General features: G+C 38.5%; 1 long non-coding RNA gene across 1 annotated transcript; it reads right to left on the bottom strand.

Annotated features, from left to right (window-relative positions):
- Window positions 1-1,497: 1,497 nt before the first annotated feature.
- On the bottom strand, window positions 1,498-4,460 carry LOC118762394. Its single transcript, XR_004998137.1, has 2 exons — window positions 4,417-4,460; window positions 1,498-3,909 (listed from the first exon to the last, which is right to left on the bottom strand). It is a non-coding gene; the product is annotated as an uncharacterized LOC118762394 (long non-coding RNA).
- Between the last annotated feature and the right edge of the window lie 19,987 nt (window positions 4,461-24,447).

Here is a 24,447-nt window from a genome sequence, read left to right as displayed (position 1 = left end):
ATATAACGTGCCGTGTATCTTTCCCGGCAATCTTACAGGCTCGATGCCTAACGTAAGACATATTTGAAAACAAGGAAACTGGTCAATGAGAAAATTAAAAAAATAAAAAGTCGGGAAGGAAAATGCGAAGGAGATTGATGTAAAGAGAGGAGCGAGATAAGCGAAGAGAAAAGAAAGAAAACTAATATCTTCATCAGGTTTGTAGAAATTATGATTAATCTAGCAGCTGTAGAAGAGACCAAAGTCTGTGAGATAACTACTCAATCTGGAGAAGGTAGAGTGCAGAGGGTCTTCAGAGCTCATACATAACTATTCAACTAAGTGTCTTCAACTAATGTATCAACTATTCAACTAATGTATCGGAAAGAAGACTAGATTTTGCATAATTGTTTTTAAAATTGCCTTCGCATCAACCGACGTAAATTTACTTCTCCATTAAGTTTTCTTCATGCTCTGATCTAACTTTGGCTTCATAAACAATTTAGTTTATCAAACACAAGGGTTTCGACAACTACTACTGGAAGTGGGCCCCTGGTGGGACTTACGTATGATGATGTTCTTCATATCGGGGCAACAGTCGGTCGTCTGAATTCCTTAACGAGCTTCCACTAAAACAATCTTTCTGTATATAAGTGTATGCGGGTGTGAAAAATTATGTATTTATGTGTATACACACATGCATGTCTGTATCACTAGCGATTTTTTTCCTCTGTCTTCCCTTCTCGGGATCTTTCCTTCTCTTATGTTTTCGACGAAGAGCTCCGCTCGAAACGTCAAACCCTCCTTCTTCCCTTCTTTCCTGAGCGTCCAGTAATACTTTATTTGTTCCACGTCCTTGCGTTGTTGTCTTTTTGTTTTCTTGTTTGGATTAACTATATATATATAGTATATATATATATATATAATATATATATATATATATATATATAATATATATATATATATATATACATATATATATTTTCAGTATGTGACCGCGTGTGTGTCGTTGGCAATTTCCTTTCTCCGTCTTCCCTTCTTTGGACTTTCTCTATATTTCTGACGAAGAGCTCCGCTCGAAACGTGAAGTCCTCCTCCTTTCTTTCTTTTCCTGAGCGTCCAATAACACTGTACTTCTTCCACGTCCTCACGTTGTTGTATTTTCTCTTTGATCATGTTTGGATTAACTAATATACACACACATATATATATATATATGTGTGTGTGTGGTGTGTGTGTGTGTGTGTGTGTGTGTGTATGTGTGTGTGTAGATATAAATGCACGCAGGTAACTTAATTTGTTAATTTGTAATGAATGTCGAAATCAGCAGATCTACTGCATCATATTTCTAGAATTGGCAATTGAACAGCGCTGGACTCCACATAATGTGTGTGTGCGAGTGTGTGTGCGCGCGTGCATGGTGTATGTATATGTATACGTAGGTAAGCTTGAGTACTGTATATGTGTATATGCGTGCGCTATGGCTTTGTTGTGTTATCAGTCGCTATTGTTTTTGTGATTTTTGTGATAATTTTCATTTTCTTTTTCTTTTTTTTAATATTTTTCTTTCTTATCTTTTATTGCCAGGAATAGACGAATATTAATTATCGTCATTTTTCTTAAGAATTCATCATGAACATTGTCCATCTTATCCTGCCAATCACCACACCCATATACAGAATATCTGTCACACATATGTATTGAACTTTGTAATACTGAGCCGAGGTTGCGTGATGAACCAGGAATCCCCCATAAGTCGGATTAGCTTAGCGACACAGAGTAATCTTTGCACGATATTACACCACACACACACACACATGCATACACATATGTATGCTTGTATGGATGTACGTGTGTCTGTATATGTGAGTATATGTGCGTGTGTGTGTGTGTTTACGCCAACACATCCATGGACACCTCACACACAAAGCTATATTTTCTTGCATGTTATAACCATTGTATGTGAAGTCTACATCTCATTTTATTAATGAGCTATAACACTAGCTGTTTTATTAATTTACTGCCAAATAACTTAATAATAAGCTCGCTGTTAATTGTATTCAGAAATATGCAAAACAGACCTAAACCGGGTAACAAGGTGCATTTCTAACAAATTGATCGCAATAGCTGAACCGGAAGAGTAGCCATGCTTACAGAATGAAGTTATTGAATTATTGAAGTCGATTGTTGTAGTGCGGTGTAGAGCAGCATTTAGTTTAGTGAACCTGTTCGGAGTGTTGGCTTTAATGCTAGTATCTTCAACCAATTAATTTTGTTCTGGTCACTAATCCCCCGATAAAAGGCATTCACATCAATACAATACCATGAACAGAAATATCACGACATACAAACTATTCAATTGTTAATTTGTCCCGGTTCTAATCATCCAGGCTTCAGTCGACTGTGGTAATCAAATAGATATAAAACGAACCACTCTGCGTCGATTTTCCAATCGTTTTGTCAAGCTTACTGTGGCTTAGACATCGCTATTCTCGGAGAATATTTTCAAGGCTATCGATTGTAATCTGTGAGGGATCTGGATGGTATTTCCTGTAAGTAGGTCGCCACATAGAGGGTCCTTAGAGTCTTGTTCAATTGTACAAGGAGTTGATTAAGTCGATTGCTTTAACGAGAACTCCTTTTTGCTAATTGGTAGCTTTAACCTGGTCTTCGTTTGAATGTGAGGTCGGTTCTTTGCGGTATTTGGTCGTAGTGAGACGTTTGGGAGCATGGTAGGGCCTGTTCGGGTGACGGTACTTTTTGGCGCTGGAGGCTCACACATGCGCGTGAGAGAGTAGAAATGAACGCTAACAAAGCGTAAGAGAAAGAAGGAGAGAGGTGGGAGAGAGAAGGGAGGGAAACAGAGGCGAAGAGGGAATGTAATTTATTAACTGAATACGGTTGATATAAAAACTTTCCCTCTCCTTATACACAGAGTGAAATATGCTCACACACGTAAATAAAGAGATGAAAGCGAGAGAGAGAGAAAGAGAGAAAAGAGAGACGGAGATAAGAGAGAGAGAAAGGGAGATGAGGGAGAAAGGAAGATAAGAGAGAAGGGGAGAGTGAAAGTGAGAGCGAGAGATAGATAGAAAGCAAAACATTTAAACATCTGATGTCCAATGCGTCGGTGTCGAGTCTGCGACGCCAAATATATAGTGTCAAAGCAGCTGTGGCAAAATGTCTCACACCCATATTTTTGGTTTTTTCTTTATCAATTCAAAACATTTCACACTATTCAGTTTTTCCTCTTCCCTTGTTGAATGAAGTAAAATACCATAATATACTGTGTAGGTATAACACGTCTGTTCACAAAAATAACCTCGTATGTAAGGAAGTCAGTGTTTTAAAACAGAGCAAGTGGAGGACAAAATATTCTTTCAAAGCCCGAAATTTATATCGAAAAAACAAAACAAAAATAAAACAAAGCAAAAAGCAAAACGAAATGTCATATTTGCCATAAACCCCCAAATCCCTGTTTTTAACCTCGCGGTTGTGTGTAAACAAAGTTAGTTTCTAGAATTTATTTAAATACTTTGTAAAGTGTCACTTTGGTTGGGGTGTAACAAATAACATAGATATGATTTGTAACTATAACAATAATATCCCACTGATCTATATCAATATTGGTTAGTGATCTCAGCAAATGTTGTTTGCTCTATACTATTGATCACACAATAAACTATTGCCTCCACAAAAGAAACTATATTAAGGGTAGGCAACAAAGTACTAAGTAGTTCTTTATGTACTAAATTAAAACGAAAGCAAAGTTGAGATTTAATATTGGTATAAATAGTCTTTGACTGTCAGATCATCCTTTGCCTGATTCTTTCTAAAATACCAATGTAGTACAATCAGCAAAGACTCTGTTGAATGAATATCGAATATGGGATTCACTTCATAAGTTGTTTCAAAGCCCGCACATTATATCTAAAAAAGAAAAAAAGAAATGTCTTATTTTAAATAAACCAAAATCGGTTACAACGACGATGGTTTCCTGTTAATCTGATCAAAGAAACAGCCTGCTCATGAAATTAACGTGCAAGCGGCTGCGTACTTCACAGACATGTGTACCTTAATGTAGTTCTCAGAGAGATTCAGCATGACACAGAATGCGACAAGATTGGCTCTTTTGAAATACAATTACAACTAAGTTTTGCCAGCTGAGTCCACTCTGGAGTAACGTGAAATAAGGTATTTTGCTCATGAACATAGCGCACTGCCAGAAATCGAAATTAAGACTTCACGGCCGTGAGCCGAAAACCTTTATTACTAAGCCATGGGCTTTCACACTCATAAGTAGTCGTTTGAAAATGACGTCATAATCGATTTATGAGGTATGGTATTACCAAAATTTACTCAGTTCGCGTAAAAGTTAGTCTCGACGACGAGAATGGAAAGAAACAGCGAATCATGTGGGGGTGGGGTTATACTCACCTATGAGATGAAAGATACTCCTGGGATGTTCTGATCAAAACTTCTGCAAAATATAAACACGAATAGGTATAATGATCTAGAACAAGAGAAACGCAAACGAGCAAAGTATTAGAAGTATGGTCATCCAGTGGCAGACGTTAACAATTTGATCAAGTTTAATAAAAAGACATATTAAGAAAACTAATAAGATGTATGTAGAGACTAAATCCGGGTGATTTAGATTTATAATTTGGGATTATCGAGTCAATTGATTGTGAAATGAACTTCTTCAATGTAGCGCTTTAAAGGCTTTGTTTCAGAAAGTGAGAACAGTTGCGATGAATTAGAGAATTATGGCTATAATCCATTCCTGGATCTGTACAAATATGGGAAATAGTCTATAATATAGCCTGTCGCTTGTCTTGTTTACTTATATGTACAGATGCGCGAGTAAGTGTATATATGCACACATACTTGACACACTGTCCTCGGTAGTATAGTGGTATCCCCGCCTGTCACGCGGGAGACCGGGGTTCGATTCCCCGCCGAGGAGGCATCTCAATTATAGGCGCAGGTGTGGCCGTGTGGTAAGTAGCTTGTTTACCAATCACATGGTTCCGGGTTCAGTCCCACTGCGTGGCATCTTGGGCAAGTGTCTTCTACTATAGCCTCGGGCCGACCAAAGCCTTGTGAGTGGATTTGGTAGATGGAAACTGAAAGAAGCCCGTCGCATATATGTGTGTATATATATATATATATATATATGCCTGTGTGTGATTGTGTGTGTGTGTGTCTGTCCCACTAGCATTGCTTGACAATCGATGCTGGTGTGTTTATGTCCCCGTTACTTAGTGGTTCAGCAAAAGAGACCGATAGAATAAGTACTGGGCTTACAAAAGAATAGGCCCTGGGGTCGAATTGCTCGATTAAAGGCGGTGCTCCAGCATGGCCGCAGTCAAATGACTGAAACAAGTAAAAGAGTAAAAGAGTATATGTAGTCTGATCAATAAATATCCGGACTTTAGCTATTGTAACGAAACGGAAGCACGCAGAGTAAAGCCACTTGACACAGATTGACCTTGACCTCTGCTGTGAGTGTGCACTAAGTTTCAACGTTCTAGCTTACTTCTGCTGTTTACAACAGTGCTGAGAAAGAAGGTGTGTAGCGTGTGATCATTGCATTGACCATGAGAGAGAAAGTTGTTATGGGGATACCTGCTCAGTGGAATACTCATAGTTACAGAAAGTGTATGGAAAGGAGTGTATGACCCGCACACAAGTGTACGAGTAGTTCAGACGTATCCAAGATGGCCGATATTGACAAATGTTCTGGGAGACCCCCCAACCTGCAGAACCGAGAAGAAAGTCTTAGATGTACGTGCAGCTGCGAGGGGAAATCGTCGAACCACCATCCGTGAGTTATGAGAGAATGTTCAGATTAGTTACGGTTCAGTTCAGTCCATTATCACTGAAGATTTAGATATGAGACGCCTGTCTGCCAAGTTTGCGCCAAAACTGCTTTCAGCTGACCAAAAAGACACTGGGGTTTCAGTTGCACAAAATTTCCTTAGTTGTATCTAGAACGATGAAATCTTTTTTGAAAACTTCGCGTTGGCCTCTGAGCAGATATCAGCAAGCGTTTGGTTAAATTTGATGCATATTCTCTGCTCAGCTTTCTGTCAAAGTCAATGCAGCGATCACACGCTACACACCTTCCTTCCAAGCACTGCTGTAAACAGCGGAAGTGAGCTAAAATGTCAAAACTGCGCATGCACAGCAGAGTTTAAGATCAACTTTTGACAAGTGGCTTTACTCTGCGTGCTTTGTTACTATACCAATAATCCGGATACGTATTGATCAGACCACGTATATGCAAGGCACACACTCATAAATACTCGTCTGGTTCTTCCTTCCTTCTTTTCTTCCTTCATACTTAGCTACCTATCTACATACATACATACATACATACATACATATATACATATACACACACATAGGCATATACATTTATATCTATGTTCTTAAATACACAACCACACATGCACTCAGGCATCAATGTTTGTTTTTATTATAACTACGAGATACGATTCGAAATGATAATAGTAAGGAAATTGGAAGACAACGCGCAGACATCTAAGCGATATTCTAAGAGTGCTAGAAAAGTAGTTTGCCACTAGAAATTCCTATGATTTAGCTGAAGCTATCGATCGTTTGTACAGTTCGAATATTCTCTTGAAGAAGTGTTTGCGAAAATCTTTGAACTTTATTCTATAATCTCTGTCTGATGTTCCAGAATATAAACGCATACACACGTACATGTGAACATTGAGCGCCTCCATAATCGCAGACATACGTATTTACAGATCTGCCTGTAAGTATGGATATGCATAAGACGTCATAAAATGCATAAAAAGCATAAGACGTCATAAAATGCATAAAAAGCATAAGACGTCATAAAATGCATTAAAAAGCATAAGACGTCATAAAATGCATAAAAAGCATAAGACGTCATAAAATGCATAAAAAGCATAAGACGTCATAAAATGCATTAAAAAGCATAAGACGTCATAAAATGCATAAAAAGCATAAGACGTCATAAAATGCATAAAAAGCATAAGACGTCATAAAATGCATTAAAAAGCATAAGACGTCATAAAATGCATAAAAAGCATAAGACGTCATAAAATGCATTAAAAAGCATAAGACGTCATAAAATGCATAAAAAGCATAAGACGTCATAAAATGCATAAAAAGCACAAGACGTCATAAAATGCATTAAAAAGCATAAGACGTCATAAAATGCATAAAAAGGGCATAAGACGTCAGGAAATGCATAAGATGTAATAAAAAGCATAAAAAGCATCCGCTTCTTCAAGGATCACTACTTAGAGAAGGGCACTTATTGCCTTATATTCCTGTTAGATATTTACGTACTTATAGATAGGTACGTGTGTGTGTGTATGTGTGTATGTAAATATATGTGTATATGTATGTGTATATGTATATACACATATACAGTTACTAGACTGTGGCCGTGCGGGAGCACTGCCCTGAGGGGTTTTTTTTTATCGAACAGATCGATTCAACCTCGTTACATTATTTTTATATATATGTATATATATATATATATTTGATTTTGATTTTTCCAGTTTCAGCTAATGAGCTGTGTCCATATATATATATATAATATATATATATATATATATATATATATATATATATATATATATATATATATATATATATATATACATATATATATATGTGTATATATATAATATATATATATATATATATATATATATATATATATAGAGAGAGAGAGAGAGAGAGAGATGCAGTACGGAATTTTGTCAGTGAAGAGGTCGCGGTCTCAAAGCGCCGAAAATATTTTGGCAAATAAAATTTGAATGTTCAAGTGAATCTAACGGTTTTTGTGTGTTTCGTAAATGGCATATAAACACTTTCCACACCGCAATTGTTTATATATATATATGTGTGTGTGTGTGTGTGTGTGTGTGTGTTTATACGATCACCTCATATGCATAAACCACGCTACTAATAGTTTCACGTACTCAAGTACGTTCTTCACCCGGGGACTATTCTACCGAAATAAGCAGTTCTGTCACAAGGCAACGAAACCACAGGGAACAATAGAAGAGAGCTACTGAAGGGAATCTTTTGTTTGTCTTGATAAGTTGACTTTTCCTTTCTGCTCTGTCCACGTTCGTTGTTTGTATAGCTCCAAATGACTGATGGTGTATCTGCCATTAAAGAGGCGAAATATCACCAAAACAACGTGTCTGTTAGTCAGCTGAGTCACTTGGTTTTCGGGTCGATGAGTTTTTTACGCATAATTATGTACACAGAGAAAAATATTTTCACGGATACGAATACTCGCAGCGAATCCCTTTCACGCTGTAGCAATACTGGTGACAGTTGAAAAAAAACCCTGCACAAACATATTGTAACCCTAGAGATTTTGTGTGCATCTTCTACATACATGTATATATGCACTTATTAATCCGAGGGGAGGCCACGTGAGCAGCAACTAAAAGAACATTTCAAAATCCACAGAAACATCAAACACATACATATATTCATATTGATTTATATCTACAGAACAGATATAAAGTCCGACGTTTAAAAATATAATAATATATAAATATATAAACATCATATAAAAATATATATATATAGGCGCAGGAGTGGCTGTGTGGTAAGTAGCTTGCTTACCAACCACATGGTTCCGGGTTCAGTCCCACTGCGTGGCATCTTGGGCACGTGTCTTCTACTATAACCTCGGACCGACCAATGCCTTGTGAGTGGATTTGGTAGATGGAAACTGAAAGAAGCCCGTCGTATATATGTATATATATATATGTGTGTGTATATGTTTGTGTGTCTGTGTTTGTCCCCCTAACATTGCTTGACAACCGATGCTGGTGTGTTTACGTCCCCGTCACTTAGCGGTTCGGCAAAAGAGACCGATAGAATAAGTACTGGGCTTACAAAGAATAAGTCCCGGGGTCGAGTTGCTCGACTAAAGGCGGTGCTCCAGCATGGCCGCAGTCAAATGACTGAAACAAGTAAAAGAGTAAAAAAGAGTATAAGAGACTCAGTGTTGAATTGAATTTACGTTTAAAATCATACAATATTTGGTAAAAATTTGTTAAAGTAAAAATTTGGGGTAATAAAATATATATTGACATATTAGAATGACATTAAACTCCAGGGAAAATACACAAAAGATAAATATACAAAATTACAAAAATACAAAATTGTTCATCTACGGAGACGCGCCAATTAATATGAAACATATCATATATTTGAAATTGACACTCCCCTCGTCAGGATGTTTTTTACACACAACACACAATACACAGCGACAAATGCACAATTACGTACCAGCCATATGCGAGAGAACAGACATTACATACTCCCCGCCAAAAAAAAATTCACGTAGATACTCATTTGAGCACTACAATTCCAGTCTGTTATATATTTTGAGTGTTGTTGTCACTAGCGATCTCTAGATATAACTTAGTATTTTGTAAAGTATATATCCACATATATATGCTTACACAGACACACACACATACATATCTATATATATAAAACTGATAATGTGTGTCTGTCTGTTTGTGTGAATCCCTAAAACTTGAGAGTTACACAACCAATTTCATTCAAATTTTACGCATGCCTTATTTAGGGTCCTGGGAGTGTCATGGGCAAAAACTTTTAACATTTTGCTTAGGCCGAGCCCACAGCAATATCATATCTCCAACTTTGATTTCTCCTTAGCCCTCACGTCGAACAGTTGTTAATGTTTATTTCAGTTGGGTCACGCCCTTCCAATTGCTATAGATTCGTAATGCATCTTACGGCTGCGCCTGTCACCTGGATGATGAGGACTCCTACATTGGGAGTAGTAACGACTAGGGTACTGTAGCTGACTACTTATTGTGATCATTCGTCTTCTGGCTTCCTGTAGCTTTGCTCTCTTTTACAAACCCAGTGAACATATATTTCGTATTTCAAAGAAATCCAGACAATAGATATAAGACCCAAGTTAAAAAATTCTCAACAATTCAACTTCTCTGGTTGACAATAAGATGCCCACCCCCAAATGACCTTAATTTTTCAGGAGCAAAATCGTTTTAACAGGTTCAATAAGACTGGAAATTTGGAATCTGCGCATAAAAATCAGTAGTATGGGATACATGTGGCACGATTACAATTTTATTTGGGTGTGAAAAGAGGAAAATAGCCCTCATCTGTAATTTTGATGAAATTCGAAACAGATATTCCAGTTTATTACAGAAAATATAACAGAAAAGGCTAATTTATCAATTGCATGTAACACGGGCAACGCCGGGTATCTCTGCTAGTGATCGATAAAATGACTTAGCGTGTAACCAACCGTGATCAATAAAATGACGTAGAGGTTTGCTAAATGAGATTGATAACATGACTTAGCGGTTCGACAAACGAGTTCGATACAATGACTTAGGGCTTCACCAAACATGTTCGATAAAATGACGTAGCGGTTCACCAAAATGATCGATAAAATGATGTAGCGTTTCGCTAAAAATAAAAATAAAATGACGTAGCGGTTCGCCAAAAAGATCGATAAAATGACGTAGCGTTTCGCCAAATATAAACGAGAAAATGACTTAGCGGTTCGCAAACGAGATCGATAAAATGCCATAGCGTTTCGCCAGACCAGATCGATAAAATGTCCTTGCGGTTTGAAAGAAAAGATCGATAAAATGACTTAGAGGGTCGAAAACAAGATCGATGAAATGACTTAGCAGTTCGTCAAACGAGATCGATTTAATGACTTAGCGGTTCGTCAAACAAGATCTATAAAATGACATAGCAGTTCGCCGCTAAATGAGATCGATGAAATGATCTAGCAGTTCGCCAAACGAGAACAATAAAATGACTTAGCGGTTCGACAGAAAAGATCGATACAATGACATAGCAATTCGGCAAACGAGATCGATGAAAGGACATACCGGATCGACAAAAGATATCGATAAAATGACCTAGCGGTTTGCTAAAAGAGGTCGATAAAATGACTTAGCAGTTCACTAAACGGGATAAAAAATGACTTAGCGTTTCGACATACAAGATCGATAAAATGACATAGCGGCTCGGCAAACGAGATCGATGAAATAACTTAGCAGTTCGTCAAACGATATCGCTAAAAAGACCTAGCGGTTCGTCAAAGAAGATCGATAAAATGCCTTAGCAGTTAACCAGACAAAACTGATAAAATGATATAGCGGGTCGACAAACGAGGTCGAACTATATAAAATGCCCTAGCGGTTCGCTAAGGAAGATCGATAAAATGACTTAGTGGTTCGACAAACGAGATCGATGACGAGCCGCTAAGTCATTTTATCGATCTCGTTTGACGCCGAACTGCTAGCGGTTTAACAAACAAGTTCGATAAAATGAATTAACAGTTCACCGCCAAACAAGATCAATAAAATGACTTAGCGGTTCGGCAAACGTGATCGATGAAAAGACTTAGCAGTTTGTCAAACAAGATCGATAAAATGACTTAGCGGTTCGGCAAACGTGATCGATAAAATGACTTAGCGGTTCGTCAAACAAGATCGATAAAATGACTTAGTAGTTCGCCGCCAAACGAGATCGATAAAATGACTTAGCAGTTCGCTAAACGACAACAATAAAATGACTTAGTGGTTCGACAGAAAAGATCGATAAAATGACCTAGAGGTTCGAAAACGAGATCGATAAAATCAGTTCGTCAAACGAGATCGATAAAATAACTTAGCGGCTCGTCAAACAAGGTCGATAAAATGACTTAGCAGTTCGGCGTCAAACGAGATCGATAAAATGACTTAGCAATTCGCGAAACGAGAACAATAAAATGACTTAGCGTTTCGCCAGACAAGATCAATAAAATGATTTAGCGATTCGGCAAACGAGATCGATAAAATGACTTAGTGGTTCGACAAACGAGATCGATGAAATGACCTAGAGGATTGACAAACGTGGTCAATGGCCTTAACGGTTCGCTAAAGAAGAACGATAAAATGACTTAGCGGTTCGCCAAACAAGTTCGATAAAATGAGCTAGCAGTTCACCGCCAAACTAGATCGATAAAATGACGTAGTAGTTCGCTAAACGGGAACAATAAAATGACCTAGCGGTTCGACAGAAAAGAACGAGATCGATGAAACGATCTAGCAGTTCGTCAAACGAAATCGATAAAATGAATTAGCGGTTCGACATAGAAGAGCGATAAAATGACTTAGCGGTTCGCCAAACAAGTTCGATAAAATGAGCTAGCAGTTCACCGCCAAACTAGATCGATAAAATGACGTAGTAGTTCGCTAAACGGGAACAATAAAATGACCTAGCGGTTCGACAGAAAAGAACGAGATCGATGAAACGATCTAGCAGTTCGTCAAACGAAATCGATAAAATGAATTAGCGGTTCGACATAGAAGAGCGATAAAATGACTTAGCGGTTCGCCAAACAAGTTCGATAAAATGAGCTAGCAGTTCACCGCCAAACTAGATCGATAAAATGACGTAGTAGTTCGCTAAACGGGAACAATAAAATGACCTAGCGGTTCGACAGAAAAGAACGAGATCGTTGAAACGATCTAGCAGTTCGTCAAACGAAATCGATAAAATGAATTAGCGGTTCGACATAGAAGAGCGATAAAATAACTTAGCGGTTCGACAAACGAGATCGAAATGACTTAGTGGATCGACCAACACGATCGATAAAATGAACTAGCGGTTCGCTAAAGAAGATCGATAAAATGACCTAGCAGTTCGTCGCCAAACGAGATCGATAAAATGACTTAGCAGTTCGCTAACGAGAACAATAAAATGACATAGCGGTTCGCCAGACATAATCGATAAAATGATCTAGAGGTTCGGCAAATGAGATCGATGAAATGACTTAGCAGTTCGTTAAACGATATCGATAAAATGACTTAGCGGTTCTTCAAATAACGTAGCAGTTCGCCGCCAGACTAGATCGATTAAATGAAGTATTTTTCGCGAAACGAGATCGATAAAATGTTCTAGCGGTTCGCCATACGTGATCGGTAAAAATGATATAGCGCTTCGCCAAAGGAGATCGAAGAAATGACTTAGCAGTTCGCGAAAAAGATCGATAAACAGACGAGATCGATAAAATGTACTAGTGGTTCGCCAAATGAATCCGATAAAATGACGTAGCGTTCGCTAAACGAGAGCGATAAAATGACATAGCAGTTCGCCAAACGAGACGATAAAATGACGTAGCGGTTCAGCAATCGTTATCGATAAAATGAAGTAGCATTTGACAGACGAAATCGATAAAATGAATAAGCAGTTCGCCAAAAAGATCGATGAAATGACTTAGCGGTTCACCAGACGAGACCGATAAAATGACATAGCGGTTCGCCAAACAAGTTCGATAAAATGATTTAGCGTTTCGGCAAACGAGATCGAAGAAATGACCAGACGAGATCGATAAAATGACATAGCGATTCGCCAAAAGAGTCGATAAAATGACGTAGCGTTCGCGGAAGTTCGATAAAATGACCTAGCGCTTCGCCAAACGAATCGATAAAATGACGTATCGTTTCGCCAAACGAGATCGATAAAATGACTTAGCAGTTCGTCAAACGAAATTGATAAAATGAGCTAGCGGTTCGCCAGACGAGACCGATAAAATGACATAGCGGTTCGCCAAACAAGTTCGATAAAATGACATAGCGTTTCGGCAAACGAGATCGAAGAAATGACCAGACGAGATCGATAAAATGACATAGCGATTCGCCAAAAGAGTCGATAAAATGACGTAGCGTTCGCGGAAGATCGATAAAATGACCTAGCGCTTCGCCAAACGAATCGATAAAATGACGTATCGTTTCGCCAAACGAGATCGATAAAATGACTTAGCAGTTCGTCAAACGAAATTGATAAAATGAGCTAGCGGTTCGCCAGACGAGATCGATAAAATGAAATAGCGGTTCGACAAATGAGTCCGATAAAATGACATAGAGGTTCGCTACAATAGGGCGATAAAATGACAGCGGTTCGCTATAAAAGGGCGATAAAATGACCTAGCGGTTCGACAAATGAGACCGATAAAACGAATTAGCGGTTCGCCAAATACAAACGATAGAATTACCTAAAGCTTCGCCAAACGTACTATCGAGTACGTTTCGCAAAGCTCTTGGTAATTTTATCGTCTTTATTTGGCGAACCGCTAGGCCACCACATCAATAGATTGACCCTTTGTTCTAGTGACAATCTGTTCGTCTTTTACATCTCCTTTTACATTTCCCCTTCTTTTCTTCAACTAACTTGATTTCCTAACCTGCCCTTATTCCTGCCCCCCATTCTTATAACTAAGGACATTTTCTTACAACAGTTAGTTGTGAACTTAGTTTTGGTCGGGTTGGCATCCTAACCTCATCTTCCTGAGATTCATATCTACATCTTTATCTGTATATTTACCTTCCCTAAGATGTTACTAATTGATCTGAGGACTTTATATTATTGGAAAACCTATATAAAATTAGCTGAAGATTACTCGACATATTAAATCTGCTGTAATATTTACAGCTTTTAATAAAATGTTGTAGTATGAAACAATTGTACTAAATTACCGGATTCATTCTTGTGGCTTATTTTTGATTATATATATAAATATATATATATATATATATGTATACATATACATACATACATACATATATATATCTATATATATAAAACTGTAGTTGTGTGAGTGTCTGTCCCCTTCGATTTAGATTCCTAACTACTCCCACATTTTGCGGTGCAGTTTAACCAAAACCGGGTATCTTATAGTCGTCATTCATATCGAGCCCGTCTGGGTATTAGCACGCGTCTACGATGAGTCTACGATTTAAAAAAAATTTACCATCATTTTTTCCATTTTAATGCATTTTTTCGCTATTATATAAGGGAAGTAACTCTCTAAAAATGTCTACGATGAGTCAACGATTTAAAAAAAATTACCATCATTTTTTATTCCATTTTCAATGCATGTTTTTGCTATTTTTTGGCTATAACTCTCTAAAAATGCTTATATAGTTAATTCCCTTACAAACCCGAGCAACGCCGGGCGATACTGCTAGTATATATATATATATATATATATAATATATATATATATATATATATATATAGATAGATAGATAGATCGATCGATAGATAGATAGATAGATAGATAGATAGATAGATAGATAGATAGATAGATAGATTTGCACACTTACAGATACACTCTCACACATATACACACGCACGCACACACACACAGAAGCACACCTTAATATATATGTGTGTATGGACATATATATATGATAGATATACTGAGGAAACAAAAGAAATGAAATGCAGCCAAGGGAAGATCGCAACGCCTTAAGAACCGGGTTGCTGCCGTCCTTAGACATTAACAAGTCCCAGAATAGATTGATGGCGTTTAATATAATAATATGTGACATTGGTTAATAGAAGGTTTAGTATAATAGAGACGTGGCTTAAGGGACACGCCAAGTAAATAAATGTATGTCAGGTTTTGTGGCTGAACATAGAAAATTATAATGCTTTTGATTGAAACATAATAGAAGAAGATAAACGAGTTATGCAGAGAAGCAAGACTGGGGAAAATGCAGCGAATTGTTTGAAGAACAGTTTTTTTTTTTTTTGAATGGAAAGATGGGAAGGATAGGATTTATGTGAATATATATTGGTTTGGGAAAAGAATAGAAGGAAAAAAACCGACCAGGAATGGAGTTGGAACAAAAGGAGATTTACAGTTTGGGAATGAAAAGCGACAGGTAGAGACAGACACATTAGTGTCTGTGTGTGCATATATATATATATTTATATATATATACGTTTAAATATTTGTTGTGCAAGAATTTTTATGTGAAGTCGTGTGTTGAAACATATATATATATATATGTATATGTATATATATATATATATATATATATATACATATATATATATATATATATATATATATATATATATTATATATATATATATTTATATATATATATATGTATATGTATATATATATATGTATATATATGTATATATATACATATATATACATATATATGTGTATATGTATACACACACATATATATATATGTATATATACACATATATATATATATATGTGTGTGTGTGTGTGAGCAAATACGTATATATAATGCACATATAGAAGAAGAAGAAGAAGAAGAAGAAGAAGAAGAAGAAGAAGAAGAAGAAGAAGAAGAAGAAGAAGAAGAAGAAGAAGAAGAAGATTATACAATGGAAACGAGGCATAAAGAAAGGAAAAGAAAAGAAAAAAGTGGGTCACGAATTCAATGTTAATGAATTGTTTATTTTCTTTTTTATTTTTGTTTGTTTTCTCTTGTTTTTGTGCCAATTTGAACAGGGCTCCGTCCCAGAACGAATTCTTCCCTCCCTCTCCCGCTCTCTAACTCTCCATCTCCTCCATCCTTCACATTCTCCACCCTCCACCTTCCTCTATTGACCAACCGATTGCCCAGCCGACACAATTATCTCATAATTTTCAAATATATTTAAAACGGAATGTTATGATCAATAATCGACGAAACCAAATTTAGAAACTCCAAGAACATTTTGGTTGCATGTTTTTTCTTACCTCTTTTTTTTGGTTTGGTTTGGTTTATCGTTTTGGAGGTTTTACATCTTTTCGGTTCTAAACGTTATTCTCTCTTTACTCTTTTTACTCTTTTACTTGTTTCAGTCATTTTGACTGCGGCCATGCTGGAGCACCACCTTTTTTAGTCAAGCAAATCGACCCCGGGACTTATTTTTGTAAGCCCAGTACTTATTCTATCGGTCTCTTTTGCCAAACCGCTAAGTGACGGGGACGTAAACACACCAGCATCGGTTGTCAAGCAATTCTTGGGGGACAAACACAGACACGCAAACACATACACACACACATATATATATACGACAGGCTTCTTTCAGTTTCCGTCTACCAAATCCACTCACAAGGCTTTGGTCGGCCCGAGGCTATAGCAGAAGACACTTGCCCAAGATGTCACGCAGTGGGACTGAACCCGGAACCATGTGGTTGGTTAGCAAGATACTTACCACACAGCCACTCCTGCACCTACATTCGTCGATATTTTCTTTCTTACCTTTTCAAAAATGTTCCTTCTTTAGTTTTTAGCCCCAACAATATATCCATGTAAGCATATTTTTAAGGATATCTATCTATGTATCTAGCAATCTGTCTGTATGTCTGTCTATCGATCAAGCTCTGTCTGTCTGTCTCTCTCTCTGTCTCTCTCTCTCTATTTCTCTCTCTCAAACACACACACGTATATATAGATAGATATAGATATAGACAGATAGATATTCTTTATTCTTTACTTGTTTCAGTCACACACACACACGGACACACACACACGGACGCACACACACACACACACACACATATATATATATATATATATATATATATGTGCGTACATTTACATATACATATATATGGCTGAAAAAAGTAAAACAATAAAGAACAACGAATATCTGTCTGTCTACCTCTCTCTCTCTTCATATATATCCATATATATGGATATATATGTACATATATGTGTATGTATGTATATATATATATGTATATATAATATATATATATATATATATATATGTATATATATATATATATATATATATATATATATATATATATATATATATATATATATATATATATATATATATATGTGTGTGTGTTTATGTATATGTATATATATATATATATATAATGGCGGATGAATTATTTCTCATACAGCAGTCGTGTCTCGTGCACCGTGTTTCATGTGTGGTGATTATCCGCTTCACCGATCTTACATCATTTAAAGACAGACGTACAACGCATCACTGAGTTTGTTAATATTTTCTCCATTTTTTTTCCTTCACTGCGGTCGGTCAGTGAAGGCATCCAGCCTAGCGCTCGTGCTAATAGATAAAGCGTATAGCTTCTCGTGCAAATGGTGCATGTCACATTCTAGAACTGACTGCAAGCATGTGATAAATACTCTGACCTCGACCATTCTTGTGCGGCTGACAATAAAATGAGGCAGAAATACGAGCGAGAGAGACCGGACTACACGATAATTTGAATCCACTTGTATTTGGTAACTAGGGAATAGAAATAATGAGAGCAGATAATGCCAACTGAGGAATACATATAATAGAAGCAAATAGGGTGGTAATATAGCTATCAGCTTTGCATGCTCCATTGCAACCAAGAAAGTCTGCCATCATAAATTCTCATTTTGGAAATAATTACTATTCTTTTAATGTGAACATGAAGCGTTCAAGAAGTCTTGGAGATTGAAAGTAATTGGGCTCTTAGATTAATTACAAAGAATACTAGGCTTATTATAATAGAGCCAAATGAAAGCAGCAACAGAACGTGTACGTGTAGATAAGATTAGTTAACCAATAATCTCTGTATACAATTCTTCAGGTGGCTTAGTGAACCGACTTTGAGTAGGTGTGGTATCGAAGGTAATTAGCTGTAATGAGATGCAATTAGGAAACCAAATTTAGGCATAAGAAAAGCGGATATTAATTATTAACTGTTGCTATCTCTAACAACTCGCTGACTTTCGAAGATGAAAGTCGGAGACAGGAATTTGGTGGAGATGGTCATGTTGGGGAGATAAAGAAAATTAAATTTATCATGGCCTATCTGTCTGTCTGTCTGTCTGTCTGTCTGTCTGTCTGTCTGTCTATCTCTTTTTATCTATCTATCTATCTATCTATCTATCTATCTATCTATCTATCTATCTACGTAAGTATATACCTACCGACCTTTCTGTCTATCTATCTATCTATCTATCTATCTATCTATCTATCTATCTATCTATCTATCTATCTATCTATCTATCTATCTATCTACATGCACGGACATATATTGTTAATAGGTTTCAAAGTTCAAATCCCGATGAAGTCACATTTGATCTGTCATTATTCTGGGGTGGGCTGGGGGAGATAAAATAAATTAACCACCAAGTATTGGGACTCATGGATAGGGTTGGGGGGGGTCTAACTTAATTTACTTTGCTCCAATTCACCAGAAAAGTGTGAGCTTGTGATAATCCCCATGTCGATTGTATTCAACTTTGTTTCCCCACCCCTTTTCGCTTCTTTACCTCCTCCTCCCACCTACCTCTCTCCCCCTCTTCGTTCTCCTCATCTTCTTCCATCAGCATTTTCTCCTTAATTGTATTAGACATCCCCATTTTGAGTTCGTTCCTTACTGAAGTGTTTGAAAGCGGCGTAATAAGATTTGGATCTTTTATCATTTACTTGTTTCACTCATTAGACTGCAGCCATGCTGGGGCATTGCTTTGAAGAGTTTTTTAGTCAAATGAATCGACTCTTGTACTTATTTTCGCTAAGCCTGGTACTTATTCTATCGACATCTTTTGAAAAACGGCTAATTTACCAGGACGTAAACACACCAACACCGGTTGTCAAGCAGTCGTGGAGGACCAACACGGACACAAAAATAGAGACACACACAAACACAGCCTCTATCTCTCTCACACACACACACACACACACATATATATATATATATATATATATATATACGATGGGCTTCCTTCAGTTTCTGCCTACCAAATCCACTCAAAGGCTTTGGTCATCCCGAGGCTATAAGAGAAGATTCTTGTCTAAGGCACCACGCATTGGACTGGATCCGAAACCATGTGGTTAGGGATGGAACTACTTCCTACCCAACCACGCCCATGTCTGTATGATTACGCCAAAGATGTTGATTACCGTATCAAGTGGCATATAAAATACTCAGGTCTCATATGCAAAATTGGGTTTCATATAAGATTTAATGCGCTAAAAACGTTTCCTTTTCCCTAAAGATGTGCCGCTGAAATTGGGGTGCGTCTAATACGCCCGTGCATATTCTATATCTTTAAACACGGTATATCTTTGATTTTGTTACATCGTTAAGTTTCTTAAAAACGTCGGACTGATACTCACGTTGTGACAAATAGAATGATATTCAAAGTTTTAGATGAAGGAAATAACAGAAAGGGCAGTATTGGACAAACTGGTTTGTAATATTTCCTGAGATCTGTAACCGACCGGTCAGTCGGACTATCATTGAAATCATCGAATTTATACAGTACTAGCAGTATCGCCCGGCGTTGCTCGGGTTTGTAAGGGAAATAACTATATAGGCATTTTTAAAGAGTTATAGCCAAAAAATAGCAAAAAAATGCATTAAAAATGGAAAAAAAATGATGGTAAATTTTTTTTAAATCGCTGACTCATTGTAGACATTGTTAGAGAGTTACTTCCCTTATATAATAGCGAACAAAATGCATTAAAATGGAAAACAATGATGGTAAATTGTTTTTTAAATCGTAGACTCATCGTAGACGCGCGCTAATACCCAGAAGGGCTCGATATGAATGACGACTATAAGATACCCGCTTTTGGTTAAACTGTACCGCAAAATGTGGGAGTAGTTAGGAATCTAAATCGTAGGAGACAGACACACAACTTCACTTTTATATATAAAGATAATTTGGACAAGTCAATCTGGTGAAACCCATCTTTCCTCTAAGTTACATACAAGATATTTTGTTTTATCTGGGTGTGTGTATGTGTGGATTATACTAATAATAAACACACGCACTGGTTCTATTTCAGTTCTTTTTTTCTTTTATTAATTTAGTTAATCGGCAAATCATTTAAACCAATTCCCTAATCTAGTGTTTGTTTAACCGTTCGATCAGTTAGGTTTATCAAAATCCTTTCGTCACCATTCGTGACCTCATCAACGATGTGCCCTCCCTACTTCAAGTCTGCTTCGAATTTGCTCTGAGACAGACCAGTGTGTGTGTTTATTATGGGAAAAATGACCTTCCCGAGTTACATGAAGATCTTTCAACATCAACAATGTTGAAAAACCAAATATAAAGACAAAATACACAACGTTCACTCAGAACCATTTGTTACATTTTTGAAAAGATAATTAATTAGGCCATCGTAAACTCCGAGACCAATGAGGCAGCAGCGAAGGGCATTGATATTTCTCTTGAATGAATGCTCGCGGATGAGATGTGATCAGGGTGAGATTTCCAGAGAGTTGGCGTCTGGCAAGTAAGCACTGGGCATTGGGATTGGGTCTGTCGGTGAGAAAGAAATCAAATGTTTTCGGAGTATCTGAAAATCGATGCACGAAATGTGTCGGGGGTGAAACGAAGGGATGAAAAGAACTGAGAAGTACAAAATATTCGGTTTCGTCGCCTGTAGCATCCATATTGGAAGGATGAGAGTCATATGACTATCGAACTCAACAAGAACGATAATTAGGGAAGAAGGGCTGAACTGCGATATATGTTATCAAGGTCAGAGGAGATGTGATTGAAGACATGATGACTAGAATACGAAGGAGAAGAATGATGGAGTGAGCAAATGTATTTGGAGGGTAGTGAGGAAAAAGATTGTTGCTTTGAGAAGCTGGTAGTCATTACGACCAGTATCTAGGTGAAAGAGGTGAAGGAGACGGAGGGTCGAGTCTACGCGTTATGCGCAAACGCCATCTTTCGAGAGGAGCTTAGAAAAGATTAATAGTGACAGCCGAGATGAGTTTTTGATAGATGTTGGGAGATTTGTAAAAACATAAAGAGAGTTGAAGGCGAAATGTAACCCGAGTTTGGAATACCAATATTACCCCCCCCTCTCTCTTTTTTCTATCTATCTATCTATCTATCTATCTATCTATCTATCTATCTATCTATCTATCTATCTATCTATCTATCTATCTATCTGTCTGTCTGTCTGTCTGTCTATCTATCTATCTATCTATCTATCTATCTATCTATCTATCTATCTATCTATCCATCTATCTATCTGGTTTGGATGGTCTACCCTACGAGCTTTACAATTGTATGCCAGACTTGTTTGGAGATCTCTTGGCGGCGGTGTACTGCAACTGGCAGCAAAACGGGAGCATTCCTGGTTTTGTGAGCCGAGGAGCCGTAACACTGCTGAAGAAAGATCTAAACAAGGGAAATGTAATAGATAACTTTAGGCCCATCACTCTGCTTAATGCAGACTTGAAAATTTTGGCCAAGGTGCTAGCCAAGAGGTTGGCGCTTGTCATCGAGAAACTGGTCGACAAGGCGCAAACATGCGCCGTGCCAGGCCGGACCATCCATGACAACCTCCATCTGATGCGCTACATCATAGACAGGGTAGTTAACGAACCTGGCATGGGTGGGGCCCTGATCAACTTGGATCAATCGAAAGCCTTTGATAGGGTAGACCATCGATACTTGGAGGCAGTCCTGAGAGCGGCTGGTTTCGGTCCCGTCTTCCGCGGCTGGATAGCTGCCTTGTACAGAGGCATCCGTTCGGTAATTCGCGTAAATGGACATCTATCGAGACCTTTCGACATTGCACGTTCGGTCCGTCAGGGATGCCCCCTCTCGGCGCTTCTATACGTATTGACTCTTGAGCCACTACTGCGGAAGCTGGCGACTCTAAGGGGCATCCCGCGAGAATTGGGATGCGGGACGAGCGTGTCTGCATACGCGGACGACGTCACCGTCATAGTGTCTAGCCACGAGCACATCGAGCTGGTCGGCGAGACACTGAAAAACTACGAAGCGGTGACAGGAGCGAAAATCAACCGGGAAAAGTCAGTGGGCTTGCGACTAGGCACCTGGAGAAGCAAGCCCATGCCGTCCACCAGCGCCTCCGTCGTGGGACGCTGGACCGACGGCCCGGTTGAGTTGCTCGGGGTCTGGTTTGGTCCGGACCTCCAAGTGGAGAAGAACTGGAACGAGATAACGAGTAGGGTGGTCACTCTCGCCCGGCAATGGGCCGAGAGGAAACTGTCCCTAAAAGGTCGAGCGGAGGTGGCGAACACGTACATCGCGTCCGTCATCTACTACCGCCTGACCGTCGTACCTTGTCCCGACCCTACCATCACCAAACTACAACGCATCCTCTTTCGCTTCTTGTGGAAAGGATGCGTCCCGATGGTCAGGCGATCCATTTGCTGTCAACACCCGTTAAAAGGAGGGCTGGGCATGCCGTGGTTGATGATGCGCAGACACGCGCTGAGACTGCGACATCTCTGGCTCTATGTAGACGACGGTGAACAGGTGTGGTCGCCGTTTGTGAGGCACGCTTTCCCGCAGCTCGTCTCCATGACCGAACTGCAGTCGTGGATCAAAAAGAGGCCGAGGAAGGGCGAATGGCACCGCGAGTGTCGCGTTGCTCTCAAGCAACTCTGCCGTCCTGGGTCGACCTTAAGTGACTTCAACACAACCAAAGCATTCTATAGGGGTTTAGTGGAGGGGAGGTACGACGACGAGCTCGGGGCGAACCTGGACGTCGACGAGGAGTACCTGACCCGCCTGTTCGGGACGACTTTCAGGCCAGGGCCCATGGACAACTTCCAGAGATCCCTGGCCTGGCAGTGCTACCGAGAAGCGCTACCCGTTCGGATAAGCTCTACAGACACGGCTCGAGAAACACGGGGCCGACCTGCCCGAGATGCGGTCAGAGCGACGAAACCGTTCTGCACGCACTCGTTCAGTGTCCAACAATTTCCGACCTGTGGGCTTATGTCGAACAACTGCTGTCACGTGTGGGACGAGTCGGTTTATCAGCTGAGTCTATCGTCAATATTGTCACGCCTCTTTCCTTCAAACGGGAAGGAAGAGCTATTTTCATCATCCTTGTGGCTATGGCGAAAGAATGTATCTGGTGGACGCGTCTGAAAGGATTGGAGACAAACACTTTCCTCTCTGGTCAATCTCTCATCAACTTCTTCAAGTACCACTTGAAAAGGAAAGTGAGAGTAGAGAGGCAAGTTTTGTCTAGCGAATGTTTTAAAAAAAGATGGGTGAATGTAGCAAGAATGGCACGTATGAATGACGAAGCCACCTTGAGCATAGTCCTATGAACCCAGAAATCGAAAACAGAGAGTTGCTTATTTGCAAAAAAAAAAAAAAGAAAAGAAATATAAAATGTGACTTCATTGACCGAGGTTACCGTGGTCTTTTCCGTAGGCTTTTCTTTCCACGGGTAAACCTCACCTGTCCTCCCCTTTACACTTCATATTGACATTTCTGTGATAACGATCCCTATTGATCAATTTTTTTTTCCTCTCCCCCTTTTTTTTTTTTTTTAACCCCCCCTTTTTTTTGTCCTCTTTCTCTCCTTTTACGATCCCTTTTGATCGAAACTCCCCCTTCCTTTTTTTTTTTTTTTTAAACCTTCAAAAGAAAAGCTCTACCTTGTAATTTGTTCTATCTGTGTGCAGCCCTGTGTGGCTAATAAAGAAACATATCTATCTATCTATCTATCTATCTATCTATCTATCTACCTATCTATCTATCTATCTAACTGTCTGTCTATCTATCTATCTATCTATCTATCTATCTATCTATCTATCTATCTATCTATCTATCTGTTTATCTATCTATCTATCTATCT

The sequence above is a fragment of the Octopus sinensis genome, linkage group LG3, assembly GCF_006345805.1.
Source record: "Octopus sinensis linkage group LG3, ASM634580v1, whole genome shotgun sequence".
Classification (NCBI taxonomy): domain Eukaryota; kingdom Metazoa; phylum Mollusca; class Cephalopoda; order Octopoda; family Octopodidae; genus Octopus; species Octopus sinensis.
The sequence above is the reverse complement of the archived record's forward strand: the minus strand, read 5'-3'. Positions and strand labels throughout refer to the sequence as shown.